Source organism: Microchirus variegatus (genome assembly GCF_963457635.1).
Source record: "Microchirus variegatus genome assembly, chromosome: 19".
Lineage (NCBI taxonomy): Eukaryota > Metazoa > Chordata > Actinopteri > Pleuronectiformes > Soleidae > Microchirus > Microchirus variegatus.
In genome coordinates this window covers 5,038,321-5,057,398 of record NC_139820.1, presented here as the reverse complement: position 1 = coordinate 5,057,398, position 19,078 = coordinate 5,038,321, and positions in this window count along the sequence as shown.

Genomic DNA, 19,078 nt, shown 5'->3' with positions numbered 1-19,078 from the left:
AGAAGAGAGAGAGAGAGCGAGAGAGAGGAGCAGTGCTGACCAGATGGGTCAGTGACGATGTCCAGACCAGGTTCTGGTCCACGGTTAATTCAATTGATGTGTGCTACAGGCCTGTCTGAAAGTGTGTGTGTGTGTGTGTGTGCGCGTTCTGTTTGGCCCCTGGCCCTGTGTCTCTGGCCCTAGAAATAAAAGTTAACTGAATTTAAGATGTAATTGATGGATCCTCTCTCTCTTTCTCTGTGTGTGTGCGTGTGTGTATATGTATGTGTGTACGAGTGTGTGTGTGTGTGTGAGAACCTTGGAGGTACAGATGTACACTAACAGATGTTGAAGTTCCGACTGATTGTCTCTCACCGTCTTTGTCTCTCAGAGTTCAGGACGGTGGGTTTTTTTCCGCGGGCAAAAAAAAAGTGCATCTATTATTCTAAAGCTAAAGCTGCAGTATGTAACTTCTGTTGTCGTTATTATTATTATTATTTCTGCTGCCGCTTGGTTTTTGTGAACCGACGTGAAGTCACGTTATTTGTTTGCTGCGTACTCCGTGTGATTTAAAAAGGCTCCGTCAAGCAAAACTATCAGACCTGACTGAGGGATAGATAGATAGATAGATAGATAGATAGATAGATAGATAGATAGATAGATAGATAGATAGATAGATAGATAGATAGATAGATAGATAGATAGATAGATCTGATCCAATCCAGTCCAGCTTTAGCTATATTTTTTAGGACTTAGAATTAAAGTAGAAATAATTAAATAATTAAAATAATTAAAAAGAAAAGCTAAAAAAAAAATACTGCATAATATTGGAAATTATTATACATGAAGTTAGAGTTGCAACTAATGCTGAAATGCATTAATTTGAATGGGGGGCCATTTGTGGCCCACGGGCCGCGAGTTTGAGGCCCCTGGCAAAGATAGATCGTAGATATATATTGACATACTTCATTAAATTCACTATATTGGCGAGTGTTACCTTCTCAAAAACTAATTTCAACCACCACCAAAAATGCTCATATTACTAATTCTGCATGTGCTTATGTCTACGATATCCTCAAAATGTGTTCCCCACTGGAGCTGCTGGTCTACCGCTGCCTCGTGTGGTCAACTTTTGTCACTGCGGTGCTTTTCGAAACCGCATCGTTGACCCACTGCTGCCTCCATCACTGATGTAAAAATGGTTGTTTTTCTCTATGGGATTTAGTGTGGCAAAGTAAATGGTTTAAGTAAACATCTTTTTCAGATTTTATTAGTTAACTCTGTTTAAATTAACTTTTTTTTTTACTAATTAAAGTTATTTTTTTAATCTTAACTAACTGAACTATCCCTTTAAAGCAGTAGTATCGGTTTGGTTAGCAGCTGCGTGCAGGAAGCAGCAGCAGCAGCAGCAGCAGCAGCAGTGCTGGTGGTTGTTGTATGTGTGAGCAGTGGCCAGATCAGAGCGGGGGAGGAGGGGACGTCTGGTCTGCAGTAGCAGCAGCAGAGCTGTTGTCCTACGTGACATCATAATGCAGCAGTGGCGGCGGCGATGGGGGGGTGGCGGGGGGCGGGGGGGTCCACAGTTTGTGCTGCCCTCTGCTGGTCAGAGAGCAGATCCGGCAACATGTGTACGACGACCTCTCCACATGAAGCCAGGAGGTTAAAAAAAAAAAAAAAAAAGACGATCCGTCTTCATGAGGCCTGAGCTAAATGTCCTCTAATGTCCCGCCAGCACCTGTGGACACATAATATGATGTTTTAGGCCTTTTTTTTTTTACGGACGGGAAAACAAACAATAATTGTTTTAATTGTGACCTGATGAGTTTATAATTAATCACCACATTAGTGGCTAATTATTATTAGTAATATTGTAATTACAGGTGCACGTTTGGGAGAAGGTTAGAATATTACAGGAACTGGTTAATTTAACCACAATAATTTGACGTATAGTTTATTCTTTGCGTATAATTGTCGGATGGTTTTTCTGGGGTTAACCCTTAACACTGAAATGAGAAGGTAAACACACGGAACAGTCAAACATTTAAATGTATTAATAGATATACTTATAGTACCTTGAAATTAAAGTATATTATTTATTTATTACCCTAATTTGAATGAGTTTTTTTGCAGATGATACAAAACAATACGTCAAATGTGTTCCAAAAAAAGGGGAATTAAATTTTTAAAATAGGAGCATCTTTGTGACTTTTTCAGTCCAGTAGTGTATTTTTATAATTGTAGTTAATTTTACCACATGAATTAACTTTTTTCTTCATATAATGTTGATTTTTGTCTCTTTAAAAACACACTTGTACATTTCCAGTGGTTACATTTCTAAACCTAAAGGTAAATCTATCCAATCTAATCCACTTTATGATAATATATGTCCTAAATTAAAGCGGTACGTTTTTGATAAATTACCAAAATGGACTTTTAATAATGGTTTAAGAATTGTTTTTTGGGATTTTATATATATATAAAGGTACTGTGTAGCCCTGTGTTTAAATAGTAATGGTTAATTAATTGAATAATTGTATATAACTAAGTATAAAGTAGATCATTTATTTGAGTTTATTATATATTTTTAAAGAAAACTATTGTACCAATATCTCAACTTATCTTATCTCAAGATTAATGAATCTCAGCATAAATTTACAAAGAAAACAACACAAATACACACACACACACACACACAGGGGAATTCTTAATTTAATTTGTGATATAAACTCATTGTTTTTACACAATTAATTTACAGTTTCAATGTAATCTGGGATTATTTTAAAAAAAAAATCCCAGATTACATCAACAAAAAGTGAACTTTTAAAAGGTTAATATTTTTATTTACTTTACTTTTCACCATTCTACAGTGTTGGCAGACACACATTAAATAAATGCATAGTGCATATAAACAAACAGAACATGCATTAATCTGGCAGATTATTTAGAATTATATCCGAATGAATGAATGAATCTAACAAACTCATATATATATATATACATTATTATATGTATATATATTTATATATGTGAATATGTATATATATGTATTTATATTTTTATAAATATATATATTTATATTATATATATATATATATAAACTCTGCAGAGCGAGACAGATGTGAGACACTAAGGAGACGTCGTCCAACATCGTGAAACACAATCCGTCTTTGTTTCTGCGTCACATTCACAAAATCATTACACAGATTTTACGCGTCTGCACTTTATCATATTCCGCATTACATGCACGTACTCGTGAGTCGCGTATATACACAGTATTACGAAGTAGTCTGTATATTATACAGACAGATTGTAGTATCTTTTCATTTTTTTTTGAAAACACCGTTTGTTATATTTCTTCATATAGCTTTGTAAAAATGAGGCTTTTATTGTGAAAATATCTGAAGAATTGATGAATACGTACTATACGTTGATTAATTAAATCCTCTGCTTTTATGGGTTGTTGTTGTTTTTTAGTGATGTTTGGTTTAGTCACTGCAGAGTCCTGAGAAGAGCAGTTATGTAAACGCGTGTGTGTGTGTGCGCACGATCTTGTATGTGTATCTTTGTGAGGACCAACTTATAAACCATATGGAGTGAGGACATTTTTGATAGCCCCTTGAAATTGCTTTTTTTTTTTTTTTTTAGGGTAAAGACCTGGTTTTAAGGTCCTCACAATGACTGGTGCTGAAACGTGTGTGTGTGTGTGTGTTCCTGTATTTGGGGACCAAAAATCTTATTTTTGTCTGGTCCTAAAGGTTAGGGACAGGCACTTAGGCCACCTTTAAAGGGCTTCTTTGAGGGTGAAGACCTGGTTTAAGGGTTAGATTCAGGGTTTTAGTTGTGATGGTTAAGGTTACGGTAAAGTGTGTGTGTGTGGGGGGGGGGGGGGGGTGTGTTAATGTGAGCAGGAATTCAGAGAGAGAGAGGAAGATCTATACTGCAGTCTGTTTTCTGTCAGTCTGTGGCACACTAATTTTTTTTCCCAAGGCCAAGAGGATATCCTTTACACACACACACACACACACACACACACACACGAACATGAAACACTGAAACGAAACACAAGCTGAGGGGAAACAGTGTGACCAGATATCAGCAGCAGCAGCTTCAGTCTGGCTCATTATTCCAGATTGTTAATCCTCACTCGCTGTTATTCCCAGTGAGAGCAGATTATTATCGTACAGTAGCTTCCTCTTCTCCGTTTACACGATCTGTTTTCTTTTTGTTTTAACCACGTTTTATGTTAAATCACTTCATAATCGTGGCTGTTTTGTTCTGGACTGTGTTATAGAATCACTTATGAACTGAGTGAATTTGTTTATGATATATTTGAGTTGCTGGAGCCAGTTAGTTCATTATGTACCTGTTTGTATGTATTTTATGTGTTTATTATTATTTTTGTTTGAATTTTCAGGTGTGGGATTGAGGCGCGGAATCCCTCAATTCAGTAAATGTTGGGGGTGGGGCAATTGTGAATGGGCGGGGCCAATGAATGGGCCAAAATAAGTCTATATTGTTATATTTTTCAAAAGATTATTTATATATGTATATGTTTATATATAATATATATTCAGAATTTCTTTATATATAGTCAGACTTTACATATACTCAGACTTTTGCTATATATATTCAGACTTGCATTATATATTTATATATGTATACATATTCAGACTTTCATTATATATATATTCAGACTTTCATTCAATATATTCTTAAATTAATTTCCTAATATATATATATATATATATACATGTACACATATATAACGTATAAATATATACATACATATATATGTATATATTTATATATGTGTACATATGTATATATGTGTACATATGTATATATGTGTATATGTATATACTTATACATATATGTATATATGTGTATATGTATTTATTTATACATATGTGTATATGTATATATTTATACATATATGTATATATGTATATATTATACATATATGTATATATGTGTCGATATATATATATATATTTATACATATATGTATATATGTGTCGATATATATATATATTTATACATATATGTGTATATATATATATTTATACATATATGTATATATATGTATATGCATGTGTGTGTATATCGATACATATATGTATATATGTGTATATATATTTATACATATATAGCCTATGTGTCTATATATATTTATACATATATATGTATATATGTGTGTATATATGTGTATATATATGTATACATTTATACATATGTATATGTGTGTGTATATATATGTATATGAGATTTCTCATGAAGAGTTAGTGACACACGTCTGTGAGGAATAAACAGAATGTGACTTTTATTGGCCGTGTGCTTCAGTGCAGACACACATGGAATTTCAATGTGATATATTCAGTGTTTACACACATATAAAAAAAACAAAGGATGTAAAACTGAAAACTGAACAAATAAGTTCAATCATTGGACAGAAGGTTCAGATTCTGCTCGGATGTTTATATTCATTTTATTGCCATTTTCTTATGTATTTTATTTGAGTCCTTTTTGATGATGTCATTATTTATTACCTTTACCTTCACTGTCTTTGCTGCTGTGACATTGAAAATGTACATGGACAAATAAAGGGACTGTATCTTATCTTATATATACTCTACATATATATACAGTACATACACATGAATAAGAACTGTGTGTGTGTAGTGTAGTAGTAGTAGTAGTGTGTGTGTGTTTAAACAATGACGGATGACTAAACAAACCCCAGAATCAGTGTGTGTTACAGTGTATTTTACATGAGTGGAGACTGTGACTCGTGTGTGTGTGTGTGTGTGTGTGTGTGTGTGTGTGTGTGTGTGTGTGTGTGTGTGTGTGTGTGTGTGTGTGTGTGTGTGTGTGTGTGTGTGTGTGTGTGTGTGTGTGTGTGTGTGTGTGTGTGTGTGTGTGTGTGTGTGTGTGTGTGTGTGTGTGTGTGTGTGTGTGTGTGTGTGTGTGTGTGTGTGTGTGTGTGTGTGTGTGTGTGTGTGTGTGTGTGTGTGTGTGTCAGTTTCTCCAGACTTCTCTCTCTCTCTATCAAAAGTTGAGCTCTGGCTCCAGCACTGACTCAGTCTCAGGACAAGAAAAAAGAAGGTAAGGCCCATTTAAAAGAAAAAGAAAAACAATATATTTTCACTTTTAAATCTAAAATGATAATAAAAAAAACACAATTTATTAAAAACAGACACACAAACATTAGTATTAATTTAGCATGGAATTAATATATGATTTGGCTGCTTGTTTCCCATTTTCTCCTCCTGTTAGTTAATATTATTTTCATCATTTCATTCATCCTCACTCACATCTTCAGCTTTCACACACACACACACACACACACATACAGAGGGAAGTGGTGACGTGATGAATAACAGCTAAAAGTGACTTAATAACTAAATCGCAGCGATTACTTTTAAACGTCCGCGGCTCGTGAACGCGTCGCCGCGCGTGGAGCCGAGTGGACACGCGGCAGAGCTGCTTCACGGATCCACGCGCGTTTAAAACACTGGTGTCTGCGCATCAGCCCTGAAACAAGGCGTTAAATAGTGGATTTAATTCAAAATCAATTTTTAAAAAAAGAAACAAAAACATCTGTTCTGTATTTTCGAATATATATATTATTATTCAAAGAAAACAGGGGAAAATATTTTTGATCATATGTCGAAAACTTGACAGAAATCTTTCATTTATTTTACCGATTTTAAAAAATTACTGAATAAAGTTAAAGACAAAACAAACGCGCTGTTATTAAATGTAACACATCAACTTTAACATTCGTTTGTCAACTGCGGCTTTTAAAATTATTACACATTTATCAACGGATTTGTCTGTGAAAAAATCGATTAATCAACTCCAAAGAAATAATTAATTATTTTTAATAATTTAATTAACGAACTTTCGATTAAATCCGTGTCGAACATTAAGAAGCGGTCCTTTCTGAAGGGTATAAATCACAAATGCCGCGGAGATTAATTTATTTACAATTTCATCGTAGTCATACTGAAATGTTTTAATTCGTTTATTACGATGTGTATTTGTATTTATATATTTGTTTTGAGAAGTGCTATTTTAATCAACATTATTATTATTATTGTTAAATTAAAATCTCTCAAACACACAACTGCAATTCACGTGACAATCTGTAGAATCGAAATAACGATAACGTTTTCTTAAATATTTAAATATTTTATCAAACAGGCTAACATTATTTATTCATAAACCTTTTTATAATTTTATTATATATAATCGAAAAACTTTTCTTTTCTTCCGTGTATCTAACTTTTTTCACTTCACTTATATAATTTCTCATAATTAAAAAAAAAAAAGAAACACATTTAACATCACAAAAACAACCCAAAACAAATTAATTAACGAAAAATGATCCCCCCCAAAAAATATACACGTCAAACATAAATTCATATGTAATATATGAGAATCATAAATGTATATTAATCAGTCGTATTTGTTGTTTAAAGGACCGGTCTGTGATTTAACTTGTGTCTCAGTGAAACGTTTGAAATATGAAAGTTTGTCTACGTTTGTAATTTTCTCATAACACCGTGATGATGATGATGATGATGATGATTGTGGCGCCTGTGATTAAAGCGAGTTAAGTAGCTGACCTGTGTGTGTGTGTGTGTGTGTGTGTGTGTGTGTGTGTGTGTGTGTGTGTGTGTGTGTGTGTGTGTGTGTGTGTGTGTGTGTGTGTGTGTGTGTGTGTGTGTGTGTGTGTGTGTGTGTGTGTGTGTGTGTGTGGGTGGGTGGGTGGGTGGGTGGGTGGGTGTGCGTGCGTGTGTGTGCGCGTGTGCGTGTGTGTTACCTGTTTAGTGATTGTAAAGATGATAAATGGTCTCCTTTGGTCAAAGTCCATTACAAATGAAACTGTGAAAATAAACACGACGAGCGACAGGCGCGCGCGTGCACGACGAGGCACGTTTGCGCGCGCCCCCGCGCAGGTAAAGAGAACCATAGTGTTGGGGACATTTGGGCTCATATTCTTTCACACCTCAAAAGTCCTATTTATTGGTTAAGATCTGGTTTAAGCAATTAGGTTAATTATAATTTAATAATAATAAATAAAAAAATATTGGAAATGTAATGGTTAATGTTAATTCTTTCCATTGTATTACTTTGTTTATTATATATTTATATGTTCTGTTGAATATGAACCATTCATTCTGGTCCGCACATTTATTTATTTCTATAACATATTTAAAAAACAACCGAGTGGAACAAAGTGCTGTACATCCCATAAATACATAAAACAGATAGGATATGAAACAATGTGAACTAAAAGCAATATAAAACAAACAATAAAATATGTAGGTCTTAGGACCTGGTTTTAGGTTAAAGGTCAAGGTTAGGCTCTTAGTGGTGATGGTTAAGGGGTTTTAGGGAATGCATTATGTCTACGATGTGTCCTCACTATACGAATGCTGCGCAAATGTGTGTATTTTCTTGTATTTGTTACCTCTTTAGGACCTTTTTCTGTCATAAACATTGACCAGTGGAGACCAAAACCTGGTCCTAATGAGGTAGAACCTCATGTCTGATGAAGTGGTTAAGATTAGGACTAAGATTTAAATTGTGATTAAGGTTAAGAGATGAGGGTTTTGTTGGCTGTTATTATGGTGTGTGTGTTCCTGGTTTTACTCATGTTGTGAGGACCTAAATCTGTTTGCAGTCACATTATGGGGACTTCAGTCTAATGTCCCCTGAAGTCATGGAAACCAGACTCTGTGTGTGTGTGTGTGTCCATATTCAAAGCCAAACAATCAAAAATGCCTCTTTTACTTCTTTCATTTTATTTTAATATGATACGGGAAAGGATAAAAAAAATTCAATTTAAATTGTTACATTTAAAAAAAAAAAAACAGATTTACAGATTTACCGCAGCACATAAAAACAAAGACATACTATATTAAAACAGCGAATAAAAAAGTCAATAAAACAAATGAACAAGAACAAAGCAACTACAAAAAAACAGGGGGAAAAAACACATTTAATAGAAAGACAAGGTCAGAAATACATTCATGAGAAAGACAGACATTTAATTAAAATAATGTTTGGTTTTAGCTTTATTATACAGTATAATGTGAATTATTTAGCTCGTTCGCTTGGATAGATAGTAGTTAGCTTGTCAGCTTAGATAGATAGTAGTTGGTTTGTTAGCTTGGATAGATAGCAGTCAGCTTGTTAGCTTAGATAGATAGTAGTGGGTTTGTTAGCTTGGATAGATAGCAGTCGGCTTGTTAGCTTAGATAGATAGTAGTTGGTTTGTTAGCTCTGATAGATGGCAGTCGGCTTGTTAGCTTGATAGATAGTAGTTAGCTTAGATAGCTGCTCATTAGCTTAGATAGATGCTCATTAGCTTGGATAGATAGTAGTTAGCTTGTTAGCTTAGATGGATGATAGTTGGTTTGTAGTAGTTACCACACATATCACATAAGTACATTGGTGAGCACAGAAAAATAAGCAATAACAACATTTAAATTCACTTATTTCATTTTTGGAAGCAGAATAATTGTTACACTGCTGGAAGCATTATATTTTCAAAATGGCGTTTATGGCTCGAACAGCTCGTTAACTTAAGTAAGTCAGATGTTGGTGTCGGAAGATTCTCAAAATTGTGATATCACTATCAGTTTCAGGCACCAAAAAGTCAAATCAAACGTCTCTCTGATGTTGGGGGAACATCAGACTTCAACACTCGTGAGATTTCAAAGAGCGACTTCCTGAAGACACGCGGCCAAGAAAACACTTCAGTCGTCTTCAGAAAACGCGAGCGTCTGTCCGACTGTCCTTGAGTGGCCCAGACAAAGTCCAGACTTAAGTCCTCGTACAACATCTGTGGCGGAGACCCGACGATGGCAGTTCACACCCGTTTCCCATTGGATCTGACGGAACCGGAGAGAGAGGACGTGCCAGGAGGAAATGAAGACACGTCCTCAATCTGGGCCAAAGAAGCTTCGACGGAGGAAGTGAACGAAAGCTCGGAAGGAAGTGGGAGATTTTAGCGTCTCATCGCGAAAGAATGTCCCCGAGAAAAACACGTGTTTTACTTTGTCATTACAGAGAAAATGGTACTTTAAACAGTTATGCTGTAGTTTGTAACATTTCAGAGTTCAGAAATAGCATTTTTGTTTTGTTTTCGTGTCCACGATAAGCTATGCGATACATGGTCCACGATACCAATAATTACTCGATACAACAATTCTGTGATATAGCGATACATCATTTAAATTGTACCGTAAAACGTACAGTTTATGAAATACCCATCGCAAACTTTGCTACAAACTGGTTTTACACATCGATGTCACTTTGTCGTAGATAGAAAACAGTGGGCTCGGTATAGCTTGGATAGATAGTAGTTGGCTCGTTAGCTTGGGTAGATAGCAGTTTGCTTATTAGCTTGATAGATGGTAGTTATCTTAGATAGATTGTAGTTAGCTTGGAGAGATGGTAGTTAGCTTGGATAGATAGTAGTTAGCTTTTTAGCTTGGATAGATGTTAGTTAGCTTGGATAGATAGTAGTTAGCTCGTTAGCTTGGATAGGTGTGACACCTATATGTTGATATATGAAGATTAAAACGTACAGTTTATGAAATACCTATGGCCAACTTTGTTACAAACTGGTTTTACACATCGATGTCACTTTGTCGTAGATAGATAGCCGTCGCTCGTTAGCTTGGATAGATAGCAGTTTGCTCGGCGACCTTGAGTGTCTTGAAAGGCGCCTTAAATATAATGCATTATTATTATTAGCTTGATAGATAGTAGTTAGCTTAAATAGATGGTAGTTAGCTTGGAAAATGGTAGTTTGCTTGGATTGATAGTAGTTAGCTTTTTAGCTTGTATAGATAGTAGTTAGCTTGTTAGCTTGGATAGCTGTGACACCTATATGTTGACATGAAGATTAAAACTTACAGTTTATGAAATACCCATCGCAAACTTTGTTACAAGCTGGTTTGACACATCGTTGTCACTTTGTTGTCGCTAGAAAGCAGTTTGCTCGTTAGCTTGGATAGAAAGCCGTCGCTCGTTAGCTTGGGTAGATAGCAGTTTGCTTATTAGCTTGACAGATAGTTATAGACCTCATAGATTCCACACATGGAAATCCAATATTTGAACATACATCACATTTGCGTCTGTGCGCTGGCTGCTCTCTTCCTCCCCCGCGTAATGTTTCAGTCAGAAGATCCAGGGATTTAGACTCGATAATCTTCTCTTTCCCTCTTCTGCTTCTAACTGTCTTTAAACGTTGTTTGGCAAAACTCCACTCGTCTTGATTCTGTCTCGTTGTGCTGCTGCTGCTATAAAAAAAAAAAAAAAAGCTCTGATTGATGGAGTGCTGCTGTGTACTTCATAATATAAATCCCCTCAATCCCAGCGTCCCAAATGTTCAGTGTATATAATGATATAATGGTTATGTTTTTGTGTAAACACACTTTGAGACGGAGCTTTGGACGTTTTAGCGCCGACGTGTGAAACTCGGCTGTGCGTTCACGCACATGTTTGTTGTTATTTTACGGTTTTACAGCCACAGAAAACTGGTTTCGTCAACTTTCACACTTTCACTTTGACGTTTATGGCGATAATGATGCACCGTCCTCTGCTGAACGCGATGCAGGTTCTCGCCGACGTATAACATTGTTGGAAAAAACTAACAATTCGTGAACGGCTCCATTCACCACAAATCACTTTGCGTTCAAAGGAAACGTTTGTGGTGAAAACCCAAAACAGCAAACAAACAAACATTTGTTTTTATTTAATTCTACTGCAATTTAACCTAAATCACCCCCAACATTGCGTGAGGTAACTGGCTTTAATGTCGTGGCTCTGGGTCCAGTTCTGAAAGACGTCATTCTGAAGCGTCAGTGATGTGATCTTTCCTCGTAGGTTGATGTTAGCGCAGAGTCTGATCCGCTTGATTGAGTCACAAATGCACAGATCTGAGACGAAGGCAAAAATCCAGTTACCAGCTCTAATGCTGTGGCTGATCTGTGTTATGTCACATTTGTCACTGTGGCCAATAAAGTGAAAAGGATTCTTCTGTCCACGACAAATCAGTGCAGCGACGGCTCCCACGTTAAGTTCAGTACATGTTTTGTATTTTTCTTATAGAGTAGAGCGAGATAAAGCAAAAACAAAAAAAATACTGAGTACTGAAAAGCCACTGAGTATTTGGACTGACTTATAATTGTTGAACAGATTTGTTGCTCTAATTTATGTTGGAATAAAATATACATGTATTGGTATATTATATAGTATAAATTAGTATCTTCCATCATCAGAATTTATGAAAATGACGTTTTCATACATGTGAAATTTTGGATTTATTTATTTATTATTAATTATAGTTTTTATTACATGTCAAATAAAATAAAAAATTTAAATACAGGACTTTTAATTTGAAATCTCTCTTAAACTGTACAGTAAAAATGACTGACAGTTGGGTACTGTATGGCGTGAACACAGAATAGCAATTCCCTCGGCTCATCGCTACGAGCAACTTCAAAAACATTGGCTTGTCTTATTGGAAAACTGTGCGAGGACTGCTACCAATTCGGGCTAGCGACATCTTTAACACACACGTTATGTGACGTAAGCTAACAGCGTCTTCACATTACTGTCCTCACCGTCTTTGGCTAAAAGTAGCTAAGGGCTTCTTCTCTCCTAGCTCACCGCTCGCTCTCTTCCCCTCTCTCCGTGTTTAAACCGACAATAGTTGTGTCATGTAAGCTAACAATAGTTTAATTGTCTGTTTTCTTGCTGTTGGTGGACTGCTAAGTGGGCTACCAATTCGGGCTAGCAACATTTAAAGTCCACAAGTTGCTATGTGAAGCTATCAACAATTTCACTGTCCACAGACACCACCGCTCCCCAAAAGAAGCTAACTGCAGCTACGACTTATACTTTGCTGTATTTTTCTTTTTTTCCCCCCTCCTTTTGTCAAAGCTAGCATCTCTGCTCCTCTTAGCTCACCGCTCTCTGTATTTAAGGCTAAAGGTCAGATTGAGTGAGACGGAGTGAGACATCATTCCACAGCTGCTCAACAGATGGAGGAAGCTGATACACGCTCATATGACATTTTCTCATCTGCACTGTATATATATCCATGCAGCTAGCAGGCCCGCAGCTAAGCGAGCCGCTAACTCCGTCCACTGTTTGATTAAAAATGTCTGATTATAGCGTAGCACGTTGTTCTATTCGTGTCGCCACAGAGAAATATAAACACGTGTTAATGTGTTTTTGATCACCTGGTTTTCTTTGATCTGTTCGCTTCATCGCTCATGTGTGGCACTTTAAGGGAAAGTTCAGGGGGTTTTTTAAGAGTAAGTCGTGGACTGCTAAACATGTGTCCCGCGCCGAGAACCAGCCGGAAAATGTATTTTTATCTATTTTTTATTTTATTCATTGAGTTAATGGAGGCAAGTGTACATTAATTAGCATTACCGTAAATGCAGCAGAATTAGCCAGAAGGCTGTTTTTCCCTCTGTCGTCCCTGGACAGATGTTCATATAGTCAACATGAAATGCAATGTTTAAAATGCAAAGTCCGTTGAAAGTTAACAGAATTAACACAATAAAGGCACACAAAAAACACACACACAACTGACGACAACAAGACGACATGTGAGGACAAACTGCTAGCTCTACCTAAGCTAATTCACGCATGCTAAAGTCTTCAATATCTTAAATTATCTCCATTACTTTATTTCACCACTAGGCTTTATTTGAACTGTTTCCTTTTCAAATTCAAAATTCACACAACTTTATTGGACAGACAAAATCAACGCATATGCTGATGATTTACTGTTTAAAATAAATGAATTTAAAGGTCTGACAGTCGATATTTGCTCAAATCCTTGAACCAAAGTCCATTGAGAAATTTGACGATTTTAAATCTCAGCACACGGGAGTTGTTGATTCACTTCTGCCTCCACATGTAGATTAAAATGTGTTATTTTGTGACTTTAGTGAATGAAATAAGTAGTTAAGCTAACGAGGCTCCTGTTAGGCTCCAAGCTAAAAAATGCTGGTTTTGTCATGGGCTTTGTTGCAGGAGAGTGAGCCGTTTATAAAGTTAAAGGTGGCCAAAAAACAGTTACTACATTCAAATTCAAAATACCGAGGTCTTTAAGGTTTCGTTTTCTGACGTAAAACTGGCAACCCCGCGGTTGCTCGGCAGCTGAGACTCTACTGACTGCCAAAACGTGATTTGCAGTCTGCAAAATATATTTTTTTAATGCAAATATTCTGTCTGTACTGTTGTTGTTGGTGAGTTCAGTTTGTTATATGAACATTATTCCTGAGTCTCTGTGACATATTAGGAGGATTTTATGGCCAGTTGATTTAGATTTATTACATAATGCACCTTTAAGTTTCCAGTGGCAAACGTATGAGATTAAGATTTCGTAGACTTGTTAGCTGGGTTATTAACGGGATTATAATCTTCACTTCTTAAAGTGCTTGTGTGGTATTAGCCATCTTCTTTAATGTGAGTCATTACACTTTCATATTTACACTGTGTGTGAAGTCCAAGGCACGTGTCTTGAAGCTAAACAGCCATTTTTTTTTTTTTCCCCCGTGAAACGACTCCTTGGCGAGGTCGTGCCCGTCGCCACTTCCTCCTCGTTTTCTGCCTCACAGAGAAACCGTTTCTTTTTTTTCCCCCCGTTTCACATAATGCTCAGCGCTCACCTCGTTCAATTTCCTCCTTCCTTTCCTGTCCGTAATGAAAACATAAGCTCACAGTTGTGTTGCTGTCCTGGAGCTGCACCAGCGGCAGTAAATCTGAGCAGCAGACGGACGCGGCGAGACGCCGAGAGGAGAAAACATCTAACGGTGGTCGTGCTTTTGTGTTTCTTCTTAAGCAATAAATCATCATTGAGCGTGTCTCTGCTCAGGCTGTAATGCTCTGCAAGCTGCTGCCGAGTGTCGAACATCATCTGACAAGAGCTGAAACACAGGCGGCATTCTTCTTCTTCTTCTTCTTCTTCTTCTCTCACACACACACACACACACACACACACACGTGTGGACGACAGAGTGGGTTAAAACCATTTTTATGTGGTTTCAGGCAAATTATTCTCAATTTCCTTATTGCAAAACGGGCAGAAAAAGCCACAACGGGAGATAAAAAAAATGGTTTTAGAGTGAAAGTGAAATATCGGATTATGCATTTTCTTTTCACAAGGAAATGCTGGATTATATGATAATTCAGTGTAATGTCGCATATTTTTCAATTTTGTTTCCACTAACTCTTATTTATGCTGGAATAAAATATACATATATTAGTAAATCTTCCATCATCAGAATTTATGGAAATGTTGGATTTATTTATTAATTTTAGTTTTTATTACATGTGAAATGTTAAAAAAAAAAAAAATGCAAATATGGGACTTTTAATTTGAAATCTCTCTAAAACTGTACAGTAAAAATGACTGATTTGCAGTATGCTAGTAGTCACTGATGTCCTTAACACTACGTAGGCAGAACTTATAGACATTTTTGATTATATTATATCACAAACTTTGGAGAAAAAAAAATAATATAATTATAAAAAGAGCATTTAATTTGAAATATCTCTAAAATCAAGAGAGAAGACCAAGAATGATTAATATTTCATGATCTATACTTTCATGGCCAATGATGAATTGGTGAAATTGGGGGTTTTGTCTGTGTTTTACTGTGAAAAATGATGGGAAATCCATTTGTCGATATCCTGTACACAATCATTTGAGGGATGTCGCAGCTAAAATAAATGCGCGCGTCATCAGCGTATAAAATGACCCTACTTTGGTGCTTTTATTAGCTGATATTTAATGTTGTTGTTCAAGACACACAGATTTTAATGGCTTAAATAAAGCGTAAATATGTCTCTCTGTTGTTCTTCAGTTTTGGAATCCAGACATTTGACATTTTTTAAAGGCAAAAACCTTTAATATTTCATGGCTATTGACTCATATTAACAGTAAAAACATGCCGTTTCAGTAATTAAGACCTTCATCAGAGCAGACAGGCTTTTTATATATATATATACCTAGTGATCACGTGACCAGTGCAATCTTTCTGAATAAATGCTTCCAAGTGTCCAAATGTGCCAAAAATGTAAAGGCTAATAAAACGAATGACTTTTGACCTCGAGGTGATGAACAAGTGTGATAATTTGCGATGTCAGATGCGATTGTTAGCGTAATAAAACGGTAAAGAAATAAACGTCTCTCCTCTGTGATTTTCCTCTGGGGTTTTACAAATCCAACGGCTCGAATCGTTTTTCGGATTCTTCCCTAAACGCGGCTACTAATCATCATGACAAAACGATACGAGCGTTATAAAAATTATATTTATTGGACAGTAAAAGGTCCGTCAGGCAAAGGGCTGACAGCAGCGGAACCAGAGCAACAGGCCTGAGAGATAGAAAGCAGAGGTGGTGTAAATCCTTCTGTGCTTTCCAATAATTACGCTTCTGCGGCTCCATCTTTGATTTAACGCACACTGACAGGAACAGCAGCTAATGGGCCAAAGGTGTGTTTGAAATCTATGAGAAATAAGCCAACCTTGAGTTTTCTGCACTCGCCGGCCACTTTATTAGGCACACCTGTTCACAAATATCTAGTTAGACGATCACGCCGCGGCAACTTAATGCAGTTAGGCATTTCTTCTTCTTCTTCTTCACCTCCTCCTTCCTAGGGGTCGCCACAGTAGATCATCTGCCTTACACCAACTGACCCGATGTCCTCCTTCACTACATCCATGAACCTTCTCTGTGGTCTTCCTCTTGTCCTCCATCTTCAACATCTCAATCTTGATTCTCACACTGAGCAATCTCTTGAGATACTTGTTCTTTTACTCAAGGATCACTTTTCGACTTTGTTCTTCCATTCATTTCAAGAAACTTCCTCCACGGAGCTCCGTTACCAGATCGCCATCGCTCCTAGAAAAGTACAACAAACACATTAGTTGATGTCTTTTCCATCACTCTGTCATCCATAGCATTGGTCTGATTGGTTGTAGACCTATCCAAGTCAAATGTATAGAGTCATTTGCGTCCATTTGGTCTCGCTAGAAAGTGGGAGGTGACCGACTACACCCTTTCAAAGCTCCATCTGAAACGAGATTGAGATGCAGTCCAACTCCAGTCCAACTCCAGTCCAACTCTAGTCCAACTCTAGTCCAACTCCAGTCCAACTCCAGTCCAACTCTAGTCCAACTCCAGTTCAACTCCAGTCTGACTAAGGAGTAACCAGACTATGAATCGTGTTATCCCGGTTTGTTAGTCTGACTAAGAACTACCTCGTCTTAGATGTGTTTAGATGACATTAAGAAAACAGAATTGTTGTCATAGTCGGACTAAAATCAGACTTTTAAAGGTGCATTATGTAATAAATCTAAAGCAACTGGCCATAAAATCCTCCTAATATGTCACAGAGACTCAGGAATAATGTTCATATAACAAACTGAACTCACCAACAACAACAGTACAGACAAAATATTTGCATTAAAAAAAAATATTTTGCAGACTGCAAATCATGTTTATGTTTTGTCATGTGGCGCCACCTACCGCCGTCTACCAATCATTGCAGTCAGTAGAGTCTCAGCTGCCGAGCAACCACGGGTTGCCAGTTGCGTCAAAAAGCGAAACCTTAAAGACTTCGGTATTTTGAATTTGAGTGTAGTAACCGTATTTGGCCACATTCTTACATATGGCACCTTTAACTATAAAAATAAACAACCAAAGTATGCAAATGATCTCTTAAGTTAAAGCACAACACGTCAAACGTTGAAACGTTGACACCAGGAGCCGCTTCTGCTGCTTAATTATGTTTCCTGGTGTAACTAATGAAATAATGAGTGTATGAACGCCCGTGTCACTTTAGCACTTATTAAACGCTCGTTTGTGAGCGTCTCTCTGTTCCGCGTTAACCCCGAGTGCGAGTGGAAAACCGGTCACATGACGTCGCCCGTGAGAATCTGAACTCCTGGTTTGAAGCTTTGAGATTTGAGACGCGGCCAAGAGAAATTCACAGATGTGAACGTCGTGTGATTTGATTATTCACACCTGTGTCGGGGTTTTTTTTTTCTTTCCGTGACCTTTTCAAAATGGCTGCTGTGGAAAAAGGAACGATCGGTCCAATAGGAGGTGACTTCATCCAGAAAATGTATCGTCACAACTTCAAAATCTCGTTTCCCTGCAGTGGATTGATTGATTTTAAAGTGTTATTTTTGACATTGATGTGCTTTACATCAGCAGGCCTCAATAAACTGTATAGAGCAAGGATTTTACTAACGTCCTACGAGCATGGGCGCCATCTAGAGGACGTGATTGTTTTCCAGGATGTGTTATTGCAGCATTGGCCCAGAAAACTCTGGAATAAGAAAAATGGGGAGAAAAGCTTACATCTCCATAAGTGTAGGGCTGTAGGGCTATTCAGTTGATTATTATTTTAATTAATTTCTCCATTAATCGGTTTTGAGTGGGGTTTTATTAATAATTAAGACAATAATTTCATTGTTTTTAGCTTCATAAATGTGAATATTTGCTGCTCAAACATGCAGACTTCTCTACTTTCACGTTAGCTTGTTCAGCAGAAACATCCGTGGACGCTGAAAATCCACGTCTGTTTTACGTTTATATTCACGGAGAACGATGACGATGATGAAAACACACAATCCTGATTTGGTGTAACTTACAAAAACACATTTCATATTCTATGTATTTATTTTTTATCTAAACACAAATCCTCGTTAAACGTATAATTTTGTGTAATTCGATTAAATCATGTGATTTAATGGATTCATGCATGTATACATATATGTATGTATATACGTCTTAATACTAAAAGAAAAATTATGCAAAAAATATTCACACAGTGCTTTTCTGTACATGAATACTTATGGCTTCTTGGATATAAATAAATAAAATAATGCGTCTACTAATTTCATTACGCTCATGAAAATAGTCATGTATATTTAGTACAAACTACATTAAGCTAAATTAAACACATGAAACAGGTCATCCATGTAAAAACATGTTAATTTTAAATAAACTTTACAATGGAAAAATAACATAGAATAATCAAGGATTATAG